General features: G+C 34.1%; 1 protein-coding gene across 1 annotated transcript in view; it reads left to right on the plus strand.

The window, feature by feature from the left end:
• Window positions 1-19,358, plus strand: part of LOC129799711 (homeobox protein homothorax) — a 171,349-nt gene that overhangs the window by 33,886 nt on the left and 118,105 nt on the right. The window lies entirely within an intron of this gene.

The following is a 19,358-nucleotide window of genomic DNA, read 5'->3' on the forward strand; positions in this document are numbered from 1 at the left end:
ATCCGTTAATCATTTTGTTAAAACTAAGAATAACCCTCAAAACCCACTTCAAAATAAGTTAATAAACACCAATATTTATAACAAGCACCCAGAACCTTTTTCCAGCAAGACTCAGAAAATATCTGCTATACTAAGCTTAGGAAATTATGATAGTCAATCCATTTATACCTCGAAATATCCACCATGGAATTTTGATAAAAATAATATAGATATTAGTCTCAGTATCCGAAAAAAAGAATCCACGAACCCACAAGAATTTAAGTTGTTATTTCTTGAAAAAATGCAAAACTACACCAGCTATGAAAAGTTGTATACTGATGGGTCTAAAGGACAGTCTGGTACAGGCTATAGTGTAGTTTCTTCAAACAGTACAATAAAATGTATCAAGCTTCCTAGTCTTTGTTCTGTATATTTTGCTGAAGCTAAGGCTATATTGGATGCTTGTTTACATCCTTTAGAAAATGGGAATCGCAGATTGATTATTACAGACAGTTTATCTGTTCTTCAAGGAGTTCTTAATATTAGTAATAAGGATGCAATTATAGTACAAATCAGAGATGAATTAATCAAAAATCAATCAAAAATTAAATTATTTTGGTGCCCAGGGCACTGTAACATTTATCTTAATGAAGTGGCAGATAAGATAGCTAAGGAGGCTACTATGAAATATTTTCCTGATAGTCAATCTTGTAGCTTCAAAGATCATAGATCTTTTATAAAAGAACAATGGAACAAAGTAAGAAGTTTTGACTGGAACCAAATAAGTGTATGTACAAATAAGTTAAGGAAAGTGAAAGATGACCCTTTTGGTTTCAAAATTGATGATAAGCATTCAAGGAGAGATGAAGTTATTTTGAATCGATTAAGAATTGGTCATTCCAATTTAACACACAAATATTTAATGGAAAAAACTGAACCACCCTTTTGTGATACGTGTAACTCAAGAAATACAATAGAACATATTCTAGTACATTGTTCAAAATATGTAAATAATCGTATAGAATGTAATATTAATAATATCAGTATTAATAATTTAATGTCAAATGAATACAAAATGGAAACAAAAGTTTTGAAGTTTTTAAAGTCCTGTAACATTTACAAAGAAATTTAGAAGTAAGGCTAAGCCTGTATATATGTAAAAACATTAAGTCTGTTAGTTTTAAGTTATATCAAGTATGTAAATATTAATGTATACTTTCTATGCACATATGGCTAAATATTGTAGCCCGGTGCATCTTTTTATTTTCTTTAATAAATCTAATCTAATCTCACTAAGCCATCTCTTGGTTTAAGCTGTAAGTCTATTACTTCTTGATTTTCTTTGTTTTGTTCTTCTACTTTCTTGTACTCTCTTGACCAAGAATGAATCAGAGAAAATTAAGAAGGGTCCAAGTTTTCCGTAGATCCCACTAAACTGAAATTATTTTAAAATATAACTTGAAATTGCAGGAAATTTCAAAGAATTTGATGAATTACCTTTATCCGTAAAGCCATGAGATTAATATGTCTCCTCCAATTACCTCCGGAACATATAAATTAACGAAACAAGAAGTTTAAGAACGTCTTAGAGATTACACAGATAATGATTAAAAGATAAAAAATATTAGAAGGGGAAGAAGTTACTAAAAGCTCAAAGTTGATTTCGCTTACCATTTGGTAACTAGACTGGTAACAGTCAGATAGAACCCGGGATTTCCTTTTTAGGTTTTAACAGTAAAATCTTTAGTGTGAATAATTGCAATCTTTTAAACTTGAAGATCATGATGTTTTCAATGACATATCAGTTTGAATCACTTAGAATTTTAAATGTAATTTAAAAGTCTTTTCTACTGTATAAAAATACAACTGTTCTCAAGAAATTCCAACAAGACTGAATCGTGAACGAGGCGTTAGATGTAGAAGATGGGGATTGAAATTGTGTGATGTTTTGGCTTAATTTGCATTTTGGCGGGATTAGGTGAGTGCCCATGAGATGCCAATGGGTGCATCTTGTTTGGACGGATCTGTCGAGATGGCATGGGTTGTTGGTGTAGAAAAAAAGAAGCCGGGATAAAAAAGCAGGGTAGAGATTAAATGTCGAATTGATGATGATTGCACTTCTACTCGCCTCTCGGCAAATTCTCACAGTTGCACACCAGTGCAAATGATCGAGTAATGACAATAATTCCACTTTCGTGAAAATAATTACCCGCTGACAGCCCACTCGCGCGATTTCCATCAGATTAAATCACTCGCACATACCAACAATTTCAATTTCATTCGGCTTTATGACGCTGATTATTATTATTCGTCTTGGTTAATATGACAACTGGAGCCCTCCCACTTTGGTTAATGCGTGGACACAGGGTACGGAATTGCTTGTCACTGTCGCTTTTGGGCACCATCATAGATTCCATACACCAAGACGGCATTGGTCCACAAAGATGTTAATTGCCATCCAGCATCTCTGGGGCGCAATATCCACCGTCATTAACACTCTTAATCGGTGTCCATCCTCAACTTTGTGTCACTTGGAGATTTCTATTCACGCTTTTGCAGCACAGAAGGAGAACAGGGAATAGTCAAAAATTCCTCATCTTCTTTGGCATTCTCATCTTAAGGATGATCCATAAGCATATGACCAAAATTTAGGGAGTCAAGAAAAAATTCCTAATTATTCTCACATATTTTTATTGTTTCGTCCAAGAGTTGAGTTTTGTGTTCTGTGCACTTTGGATGTGGCGAAAAAATTCTTTCTTGTCCAAAAGATCTTCACGGTTTCTCCTCTTCTCCTTCGGAACCACTCTTCACGGAGGAGTGTGAGAAAAGAACATAAAATTCGAGGTGAGCACATAAAGTCTTATCTCAAATAACTCAAATTTCATTGAGTTCTCGCTTGGAGTCTATTATTGGTGTGAGTGAGATGAAAAATCTACCGTGTCAGACACTTTTCTTCTAAAACTTTGGGGAAAGATGGGGAGGGGGGAGCAATAGAAGTTGAAGAAAAGAATTGACTATAGTGAGAGATATTTACGATTTCCCAAATGTCTTGTATCTCAATTTTTATTTCCATATGATTGAAAACATTCAATTTTTCGGTGATTTCCTCAATTTCTCCCTCCCTTGGTTGGCTTCTCTTTCTATAATGGTGCTTGGAGCTGCCTTCTTAGACATTTTATGGTCGAATTTTATCAATGTTATCAATATGTGAGTTTGTTTATTTGTTGATTTTCACCTTTTAGCTTTTTTTATATTTTTCTACGCCTAATTATAATTTTTTACACTATTTTATTACTCATTTGGGTGAGAGGTGATTTTTTTCGTTTTAATAGTGGCAGTTTAACGACAATGCGTTTCTAAATTGATATATACAAAACGTCGTTTGGATCAGTAGATATCGTAACATTAAATAATTTTGTATTTTTTTACATTATTTTACAAACTATTATTGCGATTTTTTTATTCTTTTCTGTTCCACAAAGAATATTCTCGATTAACCCCCCAATTCTGAGATAAATCTTTAAGCCTTAAATCTTTAAATCGCCCTTTAAAGACCGATTCGTATTCTGTGATAAAAATCTTTAATTTTAAAGTGTCAAATTTATTTAAACCTTTAAGACTGTAAATTTCGAATTCTACGCTAAAGTTTTACAGACTTACAGATGTCAAATATCTATAAATCGTCTTTAATTTTAAAGCTGGTCGAGAGGACCTTTTAAACCTTTAAGTCCAGTTCAATTTGAGATTATCAATTGTTCAAGGGGTGTGTTTAATCAAAAAGATTAGTTTAATTTATCACAAAGATGTATATTTTTCTGGAGAGTGATGTAGTTGATCATTTACATATACTTTTGCGGTGTTCCTCTCGGGTGGCCCCATAGAATTCAATTCATCCGTGAGATTTCACCAAAAGGGATCATGTCTGTCACTTTATGCATCCAGAGTATCTCTGCGTTCCAGGACAAAATTGACGAAGTACTCCTTTTGGCTGAGAAGTGTGTTGGTACCCCTCTTTCTATTCTTTGGTCCAGATGGAGCTCCTGGAACCATAAATTGACCTCATCACTTATCTACAGCCACTTCTTGTTTGAATTACTTACCACTTGAAATTAATTGACCTGAATTGCTCCTTTTTTGCCAGAAAAAAATCTGAAACTGGGAAATCTGTATGAGTATCTTCCTGTACCTTCTGTTTAATGGGTTTGGCGTTTGGTGGAGCAACTGCCAATATTTTGGCGATAACTAAAGTCTGCTTGATTAACTGCAGCGGAATTGCGACATTGAGGAGAGGAGGAACTATGGAGATTGTTCTTTTTGTTTACAATAAATCGGAACTTCATGCACTATTAAAACTGGAACGTCTTGTTTTGACATCTTGGATAATCAAATTTCTTTAGGGGCGCTAAAGGCTATTTTATCCAAAACTCCTATAACTCAGAATTCGAAATCTTTAGTATCAAAGTTAAAGCTTTAACTTAAATCTTTAGGCTTCTTTATCTCAGAATTGGGGGGTAAATTTGTAAAAATCAGTTATTTTTTTATAACACTTGAAGAACTAAAGTGGCATTTTATTCCAACTTCCGTTTTTATATTTTACTACAACGAAAAATGCTTTGAGTAATCGAAATTTCGATTATATGTTTGTGAAGAAATTTATTGGGCTTTATTTTTTTTATTAAAAAAGTTTAAATAACTTTGTTTAAAAACTATAAAATAGTTTCATCAGTCCTTTGGGTGTTAAAAGAAGTACGATATTTATTGATGTAAGCAATAAAATTTTATTTTACATGGTTATAGTTTGTATATAATATTGTTTTTAGACTTACTTAAAAAACGGACACTAAAAGGATGTTAAATTTAGCATATTTTTGCAGGGGCTCGATTAATTCTTGAACTAAAATATTTTTGATAAAATATTTATAAAATTGAATCGCTGTATAAGTGTATTATGGTGCGGAGTCCGGAGTGTATTAAGGTAGATCTCTGAATATCTTGACCATTTCAATTAGTTTTAGGGAAGAATCACATTGACAGTAAAATGCTCACTGTATTTCGTTAATTCACGCATTTTCATTGCAATTCTTACGCAAATTATCGATTACCGTATTACCTTATGTTATACTCGGTGGCACTAGGTGAAAATAATATAAGAAAATTAAAGAAGTAAAAGGAAACAATAAACGGTGAGCAAAACAAACTCTACGATTAATTTCTCTTACAGTTTTTCTTGCTCACCGTTTATTGAATTTTCGTTTCATTTCTTCAATTTCTCTTATATTATTTTCACCTAGTGCCACCGCGTATGAGATAAGGTAATACGGTAATGGCAAAGTTGTGTAAGAATTACAATGAAAATGCGTAAATTAACGAAATGCGGTGAGGCTACGGCGAGAATTTTATTGTCAATGTGATTCTACCCTTAACGCTTAATGATCGACATTACGTTGTCTCTGAGAGTATTGTTGCCTAAATTCTAGACCTTGTTTCGTAAACATAATTTAAAAAACAGTCTTTATACATAACAGGTATCGATCACCATTCGAATTTGCATTTTTTGCACTTTTAAATTTGTTTCCGTTAAATTGGTAAAAGACAAATCGGTCGACATTACGACAGAATCTCGATCAACATGCATTGTAGGGATATAACTGGCATTTGAGTAAGATTTTATTAGCTTTTATGATATTTTTCGTTTAACTTTTGCGTTACGCAATGCCTTCAGGATGATCCGGTTATTAATCATGGATTACATTAGAAGTGTTTCCTCATGCGTGGAGGAAAACTGAGGAAAATCCCAAGATGAATCACGAGAAAAGTTTCACAAAAAAAAAACTATACATAGTAAAGAATTCGTTTTGTTAATATTCTTTTCATCTATGCGAGAGAATGATAGAAATTCTGTGTTTCTTTCACACATTTCAATACACTGCAATATCATTCATTCACACAAGGAGATTCATATCGTTAGCCCAGAGAGATGAATGCACCAGTCAAGTTCATAAATCAAGAAGTCTTTTTCGGGGACCATAACCGAAGCACCAGGGAGGGAGTTAATCCGGTTGAAAGGAATAACAAAAAAGTCTGCGGAATTTTCTTTTGCAGAGACATTTAAGCCTGCCAGTTTTTTTATTCATTGTTTTGCTTCTGGGTGCAATTAAAAAAGAGGATGTTTGGTGTACTTGATGGTTAAATGTGTTGCACTAACCTTGAGGATTTTTGGCGTTCAGAGGGGAGTTCATTATGCGTTTTTGTGGGCTAAAAAAAAACGAGGCGTGAAATATGCAGAAATGGAACCTTTTGCACATTCTGCATAATTCTCGTGATCATCGTTGAGATATTCTGAGTGAAACACACTAAATCATCTCTAAGTTTCCCTTTTTTTTCTCGTGGAATACTGTATAGAGATCTTCATTTAAAAATAGATCCATGAGCCTCAGTGACTTCAATCTGGAGAAATTGAGGGATCCTCTCTCTTTTTCCCTTCGGTTTAACCCTGGATTTTTTCTTTTAGATGAAGTTCAACTCTGCATGTCAGACATGTTGAGGATTTCATGTTTTTTTTTTAAGAAGAAGAGATGAAACTGATCAAATTACACACATCATTCGTCCCAGATGTGACAAATGTGTCAGAATATTTTGGTTTAATTGAAATTTAGAGACCACAAATTATGGTTCTTTTTATCCACTTTTCTCACCACTATCACCCAATTTCTCTCAACACTACGATCGTGTCAATTTCCCGATGAAAGATCTCTGGAAATTCAATCTTCTTGATTTCACACGTGAAGCACTTTTGAGAAAATTGTTTTGGTTCGCGAGAATTTCAAAGAAGCCATCCCAAGACAATCGATAGAGTCATCCACCAGAGAGAGTATTGGCTCCAGGGCTTAAGAGACTTATCCTGTTGTTCCTGATTCATCTCATGGCTTCGTGCTGAGATGTCTTGTGTGCCCAGAACAACATATAGGGTTCAATCACAAAAATATGCTGTGCCCCAGTACAAAAAGACCATCGATTTCTGCCCTCATGCTGTGAATTGTGCATTTCGCTGCAAATTCTCTGATTTTTTCCACGCGACTCTCTGGACTCTTTCCCATTCTCCTAGTTAGGACATAGGACAAAAAACAAGATCGTCATTCTCTCCTCTTCCAAAAAGGAAAACAGTTTAAGCATCGACTGCCATCTAAAGGAGGCATTCAATAGGATAAGGAGTGTCTGCATTTGGGTGTATGGGATATGGAAATTGTAGCAGGAAAAGAGCTCTAAATGCATTTCACTTGGGGTAGGATGTTTTGAAATGGGTGAAAAGGGAAAGAGGGATACCAAAAAAAAAGAGAATTCTCGGGAATAGTCCCAGGATTTTTTTTCGGGATAGGAGTTTTTGTTGGAAAGTACGGGACCCCTGGAGAGACTACCTGCTCCCAAAAACAAAAATTGAGACTCGGAGAATTCCACCATGAGTCCCTTGGTCTTATTCACCAAAAAGAATGTGTTTGTCTGATACTTAATCCTATATTGGCATTTGTTGTTCTTCCCCACCGTGAATTTCCTCCCCTCGAGATACCACACCATTTAGTCTTTGGCATATGATTTTATTTTGAGTTCTTCTGCTGGTATATCCAATGATGAGGATCGCTGATCTCTTGAGTTTCAAAGGGGCAAATCATAATTTAAAAGTATGTACAAGATATTATAATTAAATGACATTGTTTTTCATCATTCAAATTGAACTAAAAAAAAATATCACATTTTTTTTTGAAAAAAGTTTAGAAGTCTCACAGAGTTAAATTCTGGTTTAGTCATGTCTTATGCTCCAGACACACTTACGACTTAAGCCGAGAGACGACTTAACGGAAAATGATGGAAATGTAGTTCAACCATTGTTTCTAATATAATTACGCTAAACCGTTTCTCGGCTAATCCTCAGGTCTGTCAAGGCCCTTAGAGCCTAAATAGACTCAGGCTGATCCTCGAGAATATTTAATCTATAAAATTTGGTAGTAAAGATTTATCTAAAATTGTCATTCACTGAGGTCTTAGGATAATCGATTAGGTCTTTTACATAAATTTCTTATACCGGATTCTTTACTGCCGGAATTTGTATGCTAAATATTCTAGAGGATCAGCCTGAGTCTATTTGGGCCCTAAGGGTCTAAATATAGATTCAGGCTGATGATCCTCGAGAATATTTAGCCTGCTAAATTTTCCATTAAAAGATTAGGTAAAAGAAATTTATGTAAAAGACCTAATCGATTATCCTAAGACCTAAGTGTATAACAATTTTAGATAAATCTTTACTACCAAATTTTACAGGATAAATATTCTCGAGGTTCAGCCTTAGTTTATTTAAGCCTTAAGGTTCTGCATTCTTAGACCATCCCGTCATTGACCTACATTTGTAAGTTATTTAATTAATCCTTTTTTTCTGTAACATTTTACAAAAGTTTTAGTATATTTACAAAGCAGATTTAGTAAAATACGATGGTGAGTGATAGAAACGACGCTATTAAGAATCTTTATCGCTACAAGGAATTACATGATATTTTGGTTGAATTTTAAAATTATGAAACGTTGAGTAAAATTATGTGTCGCTTTTTTACTACATAAACCTGTTCGGTTTGAGCCTAATTGATTTGAGATAAAACTTCAGATCTTCGGTGACCCCTCACAAAATAGACTTGCAAAGCGAAAACTTTTTCCTATATTGAGTATTACATTGAGCTATTTAGTGTTTTTAATTAAAGATCTATAGCTTTGATATATACTCGTATTTAGGTTAGATTTCTTGTAAACTGTTACTTACTTTTTCAATGTATGTACGCATTGGTTTAAGTTCTAGAGCGCTCGTTCTATGATGTAAGTGTTTCGAGTTCAAATCTATTTTAGGATACTTGAAAAATGCTAAAACTGCATTTAACGAGCTATACTGCACAGAATTGCATAAAAACTATTAGGAGTGAGAAATCTCGTATGTAAGAAGGATTTTTAAGACAACTGTTTTAATTTCTTATCAGTCAAGATTTTTTGGAAAATTTTTATTTAGAATTGGATTATTAAAGACAAATGACCTCCTATTCTGGAAGATCAACAAAATTTATTGCTATTTAGAATTTTAGAGTCTTTAGGATATGAAAACCGATTTAGGGCCTCTACAGGATGTTATGCCTGCATTATCACAATTATTTACCCTTTAAGTACGATTAGGTCACGGGTGACCCAAAAATTGAATTTTTTCTACGGCCTTCTCAATCTATGTTCTGTAGGGGGATTCTGTATCAGTTTGACAATGTCATATGACAAATTTAAATTTTTTTAGAGGGTAAATTCGGAATAATCAATCAAAAATCCGTCTCATATTAGTTACTAAAAGCTTTCTAGAACTTCTTGAAATGGCTATTTGATGATACATAGGACATAATGTTGTCCTACTTTCGAATTTACTATGAAAATATGTCATATGACATTGTCATACTGTTACAGAATTCCCCTCCTGGTCTAGTCTGAAAAAATGATTTTTTTCAGACCCTAATTTTTTGGCCTTCTCGTCCTTAAAGGGTTAAAAATCAGTATCCTCCATAAAATTAATTCAACATATGCCCTTATAAATATTTTAAATCATTTAAATTTACCTTTGTGCGATTGCGTTTCACATTAAATTAAAAATAGATCTTTTTAAAAATTAATAAAATATTTAAGTAATTGCATCGGACTAATCGTTTCTATATTTAATTGAATATTCACACATTTAGCACGATTTTCACAAATTTTTCTTATCTTCTTGTGCATTTTTAACATAAAAACACATTTTATAACTTCAAAAGGAAGTGTTATTAAACATTCGAGTTACATTACAACAATAACTAAAATGTATAAGTAATGATAGTATCATTTTCTTTATGCAAGAATAATGCCTTCAGACATAAATATATTATATTATAAGTGTTTTTTTTTGTTTTTTTTTTTTTTTTTTGAGACAATCAACTTGTGTCGGTTTTATGATCATTGGTATTCCCAGACATTTTGTCCTATACTGAGTAACCCCATGAAGAAATGTAGTTCGATGTAGGGTGAAGGACTCACCCTGAAAAATTTAAAACATTCACCCATAAGATATTCTCAACAAGATCATCAAATATTTCTGTCTCATTTTGCATCTGTTTCCTGAGCTGTGTATTTAGTTGAGTGGAATAGAAATATTCTCAAATTGACTTCTCAGTGCTTTCCAAACATTTATTGGTTTAGGGTAAGAAAAATGAGTGTTTATCTATCTTCAACATGGCTTGTCCTATTTATTATTTAGAAAATTGTGGCAATTGGGCTCTAAGTATAACCCCATCGGAATAGCCACTATAGAGACGTTTTTGGAAGGAGCGAGATGTGGTTTTGTGGGATTTTTTTTGTTGTTGGTAAAGTTCGGGATTTGAGTATGTAACACACCCAATAAATTTCCTATAAAAATAAATATAGTAATTCAATGCGTCTAATTGATTTCGTCTACGAAATTTCATTTGTTTATTCAATCCGTTCAACCATAATGCTTTTTAATTAATGAAGGCACAAAAATGATGTCTATTTTCGGTGTGGCGCCCACAAGGAAGGAGATCATTTGATTGCCAAAATAGATTATGGTTCAAACTTGGTGCACGGAGGGGGGAAGTGGCTCCCAAATAGCATATTAATAGTTTTAGGGAATGTTCTTTCAATCTTGTGAATTTTCATCTTCGACATGGGCTCTCACTTCTTGGAGCCACGTGGTGTCTCTTCCGATATATGGAAGTTCTTTCTGGCGGAAAGTTGATTATTTATTCCCACTGAAGGAGACCAAAATGTTGTAAACAAATGAAGGTAAACAGAGAGATTCTGTCGTCATCGAGAGCCAACACCGCACTTCCTTTTGCATCGGATGCATTTTGAGGTTGAACGATGGGTGCCCCTTGTTATTTGGGGAGGGTGGGGGGAAACAATCGTTTTGAGTTGTTTGGAATTTCCACTGAGGATGATTTGTTGATCTTGAGCACGATGTGGCCAAATGCATGAATTTCCACCATGGAAAAATTCAACATTGGGCCATGAATCAACGTGGTAGAAGTGGGATGGCTCCAAAGGCGCAAATTTCGAGGGTGGATACCATTCTAGTATGTTGTTTTCTTGGGACAATTGTGTTGATGTTGGGTGTTGTGAATGTGAAGTACACACGGAAAGTGTCTGTCATCAGGACTTGTTCGTATTTCTGTCATCGCCGGTGATTCTCTGGTCGGAGGCCCCAATATTGCCAACACATCTCAAAATTCTTCATTAACTCTCACGCTACATCACACATGGGGAATTGTCGTGCTCCTTCATTTACTGGGATGCTAGACTACACTTAGGAGACACCGGTGAGGAAATTTATTTAGGGAGTTAAGTGAAAGTTGATGTGGTTAAATATTAGGGGTACAACACATTGACCGCTAAAAGTAAGAAAACAAATATTAGCCAAGACACATACATCGTGCCATAAAATTGGATGATTGCATGATAATTCATCGAGCAGATGTACTTAGGGGGAAGTGGGGCACTTTTCAATTGGGGCTGCTTTGAAATTGGGCTTTTTCTTCTATTTTTAAATGAAACTGGACCTTATCATGATATAATTTAGCCCCACAAACAAATTGTGAAGCTGAATCGTATGATGATAAGGCTTATTTAAAAATGGGAGAAAGAAGCCCAATTTCAAAGATACCCAATTCAAAAGTGCCCCATTTCTCCTTATGCTGCTACTTACATTTTTATTCAAAATAATTTTAAAAAATAATAAGAATTGAATAACAAAATTTAGTTAAGGGTTATTCTTATATGGAAACCGTTTTGTTGTACCTTCCTAATTTTTTCCTCAGCTCTGATTCTGAAATTTTCTATCTATCTTTAAATTCAAAAGTAATTTCTTTGTATTCTTTTTCTGAACCATTTCATTTTTCTTCAAGAATACATGAAGAAAAATTTCATAGACACGGAAATCTAATAAAATCTATATGAATGCTGTACTAGTTTTTTTATGGTGTGTGTCTCAGCTAATTAAAAATATTTAAGCAGTTTTTTATCAATCCTTTTTTTCAATTTCATTTATTTAGGCAAATAATTTGTCTTTTTTTCTTTTTTCTATAGTTTAGTTTAGTTTTAGTTTAGTAAAAATATTCAATTTTTAGCAGGAACCATAAATACGGTTTACCCTTAAAATTCTAATTCATGACAGATTGTGACAGATAAATATTTGTTCAGTTTTTGAAAAGCAACGTTCAAATTAAAATGTTCAAATCCGGATTTTCAGCTTGAAATTCCCAGACTTTGCTTATATATATTTTGACAAAATTCTTAATTAACAGTAGCTTTTGGCTTATCAGAGCTCCAAAAATTCCTTTGCAGAAGAGATCAATTTGCTGGTAATTTCCCACCAGCAGAAAAATTTTCAGTGCTTGATATTTGAAAGTCATTAAGATTACGGAGAGCAGCTCATTTTAAGGTCACAAGAACTTGATTTTTTTCTATTTAATCCCAAGGACAGGAGATTCTGCCTTCACCATGATCTTCTCATGAAGAATTTGATCTCATTTTTTTTGTTTGTTGGGGATTTATTTTCATGCGAGAAAATTTTGGGAATGGAGAAGTAAGACAAGTGCTCTCCGAAAATTCATGAATGAAGCCCATTTATGGGGTTCGAAAAGAGAGTCAACAACGTCAACAAAATCCGATTGAAGTGGAGAATGAAGCCGGGGGGATATAATAGTGAAGAGATATCCAGAACTCACACGCTATCGCATCTCAATAAATTAAGGCAGCATAAGAGTGTCCATACGCCAAAACACTCAAAAAATTCATTAATTAGTCACTCGACAGCACAATTAATGAAAGCAAAAGTCAACACAGCCCAGTTCCACAGCTCTTGGTGACTTTGGAGAGACTTGATCAACTTCCTCTCCGGTTGTTTGGTATGTCTCTGGTGGTTCGCTTGAGGAAGAGGCAGGCGAACATGATTGAAAAAAAAATACAAAAAGTGTCCCTCTTTTCTCTGATGGTGTAAAAATGATGAATGGCAGCCCTCTCGTCTTCATCGTGCTTCCGCCAAAGTATTTTAATTACTCAGCACACGGTGCAATTAGTGCGATCACCAGTGCCATCGTATGCAATCATTTATCACCGAGCTACAACAAATGCAAGATCGCCACATATCACCAATTGATCAATAATTGGACTGGCTCGAGAGTCAATCAGTTTTTAAATTGTCTCCACACATTGATTGCAATTTCACTCGATTGACTATCCCTGGCTGCAAAATCATTACCACTGATCGAGAATAAATGCCAAGACCAACTGCAACAAGAGATCATGCAATTGGGGGAAGATCACTCTGATATTGCGGTGATCGGTGGCTGAATGTGCTGAAGGAGTGATCACAAATGCACAGAACAATCTTCCAATCATGTCAATCAATATTTGTCTGAATGTTTATACAATTGCTTGGTGGAATAGTGTTTGATGATCGTTCCTCCACGATCGTGTGCCTCAATATAATATTTGGATGATTCCAGAAGGAGATTTTGGTGGTGCTTTCAAAAAGTAAAATCAATTTTAAAACAAGATCATTTATGGTCGGGGAGATTCTCAACATGATCCAATTCAGAGTTTTCACAAATTCTTTTCGATTTGTACGTTCGAGTAACTCGTCACTAAAATTTTTATGTAACAAGATGTAGGTCTGGACTCTAGATCTTTAATTACTCAGAAGGAATAAAAAAAAAACGGAAAATCATGGATTAACATATTCCGAGTTATAACACAATTGTTTATTGAAGTTATAGGCCTGTTCAGATCTAGGATAAGGTGGTTGTATTTCACTTCTATTAACTAAGCCGTCTCTTGGTTTAACACTAAATTCAACAGTCAAATTGACTGGTTTAAAAACTTTTTAAAATCAATACATATTTAAACGGTAAAATGTCGCTATCAAACTTAATGAACTTTATGAAAATTTGTTGAGTATCCTACCCTGCCGTGGTCTGTCATTTTAGCGAGCGCGCTAGGAAAAACGATCAAAAACGGTCGGCAGATTTATTGTTAAACTATAGGTTTGTCTATTACTTAAAGAATTTTTAACATTAGTCTGATAGGTTATAAACATTAAAACTATTCTAGTATGCAAAACCGTATATCAAAGTATATCGTAGTATCAAAATCGATCAAAAGGAATCGGTCATATGGCTTTTCGAAGGTCGAACCTTTTACTTACCAAAATTCCGTTTGTATTTAGAAAGAGCTTTTATCATCACAGCTTAAACAACAACAATGTAAAGTATATTAGATTTTCAATATATTGCTCTACAATTGGTGTGAATTACATGATTTCAAACGGAGAACGTAAGATGTAATTCTATAAGCTTTCGTATTTCGTCTTCTTAGAATCCGTTTGAAACAGGGATACTTCGAAAACCACCCAATTGAGTATTGTAAAATCGCCCATCGTAGTTCGTTTCTAATTATAAAAGTTCCCTTGTGCTATGCATAATTCACCCAAGTATGTCTCAGCTATAAATAAAAAATAAGCAAATTTTCTATTTTTGATCGAAAAGTTAAAATGTTGTAGAAATGTGTTCATTAATACAAGTTAGAGAAAAAAAATTAATTTAACTGTCTAATATGCTCAGTCACAAAAAAATATTAAAAAGACAGAGATAAAAGAATACTGAACTCTTAAACGTAACCTGTCTTGGCTTCTAGAACTTGGCATAGTTCACAATTTCTGTGCCATTAGGTTTCAATGGTTCAATTAGAAATGGACTACATTCCTGAATGAACCAGAAGTATTTCAGGTCTTCTGGATCTGGATCCCGTTTTAACACTGAAGTATCAGACCACCCGACATTACCTACTCATTTTGTGTAACAGTATAAGTAATTCAAGAAAACATCTTAAGATGTTTTAAATCTTTGGGTTTTATTTTGAAAATATTTGTAACATAAAACTTTTCATAGAAAATTTTGGACGCCGAAAGTTAGGCAAATTTAAGCTGTACAGAGCAGAGATTTCGCATCCATAGAGCCTAGTTTAAATGGACCTTTAATATCTGTGCCAGATAAATCCGATCTCATTGAGACAGTCAGTTACCTGGAAAACTTTTTTACCCAAAATAAATTTAATGATAAGGGTGTATCAAGATACACTTTAGCAAAGTTTAAGTCTTATCAGGGGACAAGAAAATTCATAACAATTGCAATAGGTGGGATTATTGGGAATCTCACTTAATATATCAACCACCCCGATTACAATATTGATCATACGCCATGATGATCATTGTGTAAATATTTATTGGGTGCGATCACAGTGATAAAAGCATTTTTGTGTTGATCGTTAGGAGAGATGGAATGAGACCCAAATTACCACTGTAATTTATTGAAGTGAAAATTATTTTTTATGACACACGCCTCCATGGCACAACTGCTGACGATCTTCCTCACCCTACCCCGTATACATATGAGACACTCGTGATTTTCTTATTTATTGCCCACTTGCGATCGGTGATCGCGTGAGATGGCGGGAAGGCGGAAATCACCTCTTGAGAATCGGGGTAAAAATTCTCGCTGAGCATTCAATCTGTGCTAAATGATGGACCGATGAGCAGTTGCTCTTGTCACTGGGGGCTGGGGCTTCAATCGTCAATCTCTGGGTGTTGAGTGCAAGATGATCTTTGGAGACAGAGTCGCCAAGAATGTGACAAGATCATCAAGCTTCTACCTCAGTTGCGGTAGTTCATGATGCTCCATGCGCAATACAATCTGCAATGAATTTAATTATTCCCCTTATACCTATCTGCAGCATTCAATCGGAATCTACCCGTGCCAAATGCACCTTCAATGCACCGTGCATTTACATTCAATTATATGATACTTTTATAAAATAATCATCATTGAGGACCTCACTGCAATGGCCCCTTCTCTCTCTCTCTGCTGAAGATATTTATGCCGGAACACGATGCCGGCACACTTTGCAAACAATAATGTTTGTGTGTATAAAACAATTCGATAGGAATCCATAATAAATTTTGAATTACTAGATAGTATGGCGTCTCGTCTCCTTGAGAGCAATCTCCAACCCATGTGGTGAGTGCTTTTATTGGTGGCCACCACTCTTTTGCAAAAATATCGCGTCCTCGTGCGCGCACTCTTTCTCAAATATGCTAATTGGATGCCATAAAAGTCCCGCGCATCGCACCAATATCTTGTGATTCCAGGTGAGGTTAGAACATAACCACGTCATCAACCTCCAATTGCTATATATTCAATTGAATACTAAAGAACTTGTCGTGCATTAATGTTTTAAGTTAATATAGAGGGTCTATCAATTGGGATTGCTATAGATTTTAACTTAGAAATCTAGGTAGGGTAAGTGTGCCAAATTGCGGCCAGCTTGCAATTCCGACCACCTTTTTTGTTCCTCGAATGTCCATGAATTTTTAGTTTTTACATACTCTAGAGATTATACAATGCAAAAGAATGACAAAAAATGTAGCTTCGACAAACGAGATGACGTGAAAAAGACATTGAAAGAATTCCCTAAGGGCAAAGAACTATGAGAATGAAGGTGGCCGAAATAGGGCACCAAAGCTATGTCTACATTTTTATTCATTTTAAAATGTATTAAGAATGATTTTAGAGTAAATAAAGACGATAAACCTTTTGCAAGGTTCCAAGCAACACTCCTTAAGAAGAAGGAATAATAAAATCAATTTTTATTAAAAATATTACGTTTCAAACTTGAGACTTTGGCGCTTGCATATGCCGAAATTTGGCACACTTACCCTATATCTTAATAGATTTTATTTGAATTCAAATTTAACGGATTCTCCAAATGGATTCTTTTGTAGTATCTCTTTTTTTCCAAGTGCTTCCATTGACAAATTCCACGAAAGGAGACAGTGAATTGACTTTTGAGGGACAATTTGTAAAAGTTAAGTGAGTTTGGTTCGAAGAAAAGGATTTCCACTGTGTGGATATTTATGATTTTATTGAGTGCCATATATCAATGGGTGAGGGAGGTAAAACAACAACGGGAGTTACCGTCAAGGAAGAGGGATGTGGATGTTACAGTGCCCTAGTATAGCCTTGGACAGTATTTTCCAACAGGGGTGGATGGAACATTATCATCATCGTAAAAGTGAACTGTTTTATTGCCAAAAAAACAACTAAAATTGGTGCTGGGGCGAAGGAGCTAAAGGAATTTAATCGTCTGGGAGATTCTCTAACCCCTCGTATTTGGGACTCTACCTGCCAATGGAGGAAGCAATTGTTAGTCTGGTAGACTCTTGGTGGTGTACAATTTGTACCTTTTAGATGGGCTTGTTGGGTTGTTAAAGTTGATGCTTTTTCCACTTTTTTACGATTTTCGTGTGACTTTTTGGTTTATCTGCAATAAACAACACTCAATTGTCCAAACCCTTTCTGCACAGCAATTTCTACACAAAAAAAAAACTTTCAATCCTTCAGAATCTCCGGTACTTTCTTGTGTGCTCGAAACCCGTAAAAACCATCTGGCGAAATATTTAACATTAACTTTCACACAAATTGTGTCCCCCTCAGCTTCAGAAGCCAGACATACATTTAATTTTTTACCCCATTTACATTTTGTATCAATAGAGGCAGAGGGAGGACAATGGGGCCGGAGGTGGCAAATGTCAAATGCAGAAGTTGAGGCATTTTTTTGTGCCTCATCTCACACCAATTTTGGTTATATTGATTTATCCTGTGGGCAATAAAGTCAAATAATACCATAAAATGTTCACTGGTTTTTATCCACATATAACACTAGATTTAAATCAGACACTAAAGGGCAATATTGATAGAGTTTTTGGGAGAAAAACTTTGCAAGGCTTGAAAATTTAATATTTTTAAGTATTTAACAAATAAGACAAGCTAAATTATATTTTTCAAATTATTAGATTTTTATGAAATATTGTGAAAATTTAAGGGATGGGGGTTGCTTGTATACTTATATAGTTATCTCTGAATCGAGAGATTATGGTGAGAGTACTGCTTTTTTTTAACTTAATTAAAATAATATACTTAGGCTCAAATAGATCTTGGAAATGGCTGTTTTCTGATTATTCATTCGTAGACATTTGACATAAGTAAAAACTTGTGATCACTTGGTCCTATACGGGTTCCTCAGACCTAGAGTTTAGCCTTATGGTTTAACTGACGTAATTTCTTGACGATATTTCTAGCATTTTTTAGCGTTATATATTCATGGCCTGTGACTTAAAACATTTTTAAAAAAAATCACTGAATTTGTTGTGTAGAAAATCTGATTCTCTCGAACTGGGCTAAACCTCTAGTTTGAAGGCAACCTTATGCAGCATCAACGGCTAATGTTAATTATTTAAAAAAAAGAGTTTAAGACAGAGAAATAATTTGTAATATCTGTTAAATCATATTGATATTTATTTTATTTTATACAATTAAAATAGCCTATTTTGCGTATTTTACGTAAAGGTACACCACTTTCCTATTCTTAAATTCTATCATAATTTTTCGCAAATCTACGTGAAATAAATTCCAATAAAGAATTTCGCGAACATAAAGAAATTTCTTAACTATTTAGTACACTATTATTTGCAGCATTAGTTTATATTTTTATATTCTTTAATATTTTAAATAAATATTGAGGAACACTAGTTTTTCGGCTTAATTAGATTTATTAATATGAAATTAAGTTAATTTTCTTGTAAATCAAAATCGTTCAATGTTAAAAATGGTAAAGTTTTTGGGATAACTGTAGGTATAGGAAAGTGGGGCTACATAGAATAATGTTTACATTGAAAAAAGTTTTTTACAAACATTTCAAAACTTTAACTTAATGTCATTTATACGGGTTTCAGACCTAAGGCTTAGCCATATGGCTTAACTTCTCTTATTTCTTATCAGTCAAGATTTTTTGGGAAAGACTTAGTATTGACTATTATGGATAAATGATCTGGGTAGTTCTGAAAAATTAATAAAATTGGTTACTATTTTGAAATTTGAGTCCTTCGGAACTGGGATAAACCTTAGGTCTGAAGCCGAGATACAAAACTATTATGGTTCTAAATTAAATCATGGGTAGACCTAGCTTCCATTAGAAATATGCGAAAAAAATATAATAGATTTTAAAATGTAGCCTTAGTTCAATATATATCCCCACCTTCCCCTAGTAATGGTCATAACTCATATTTAGGATCAACGAACATTTTAATTTAAGACATCACAATCGTAATTATATTGTTAAAAATAATACAATTTTTTTTGCAATATTGCGGAATTTTCATCGCATAAGCTCACTATTACTTTGCAATTTTCCATTGTGAACTTTCGCAA

The sequence above is a fragment of the Phlebotomus papatasi genome, chromosome 1, assembly GCF_024763615.1.
Source record: "Phlebotomus papatasi isolate M1 chromosome 1, Ppap_2.1, whole genome shotgun sequence".
NCBI classification, from domain to species: Eukaryota; Metazoa; Arthropoda; class Insecta; order Diptera; family Psychodidae; genus Phlebotomus; species Phlebotomus papatasi.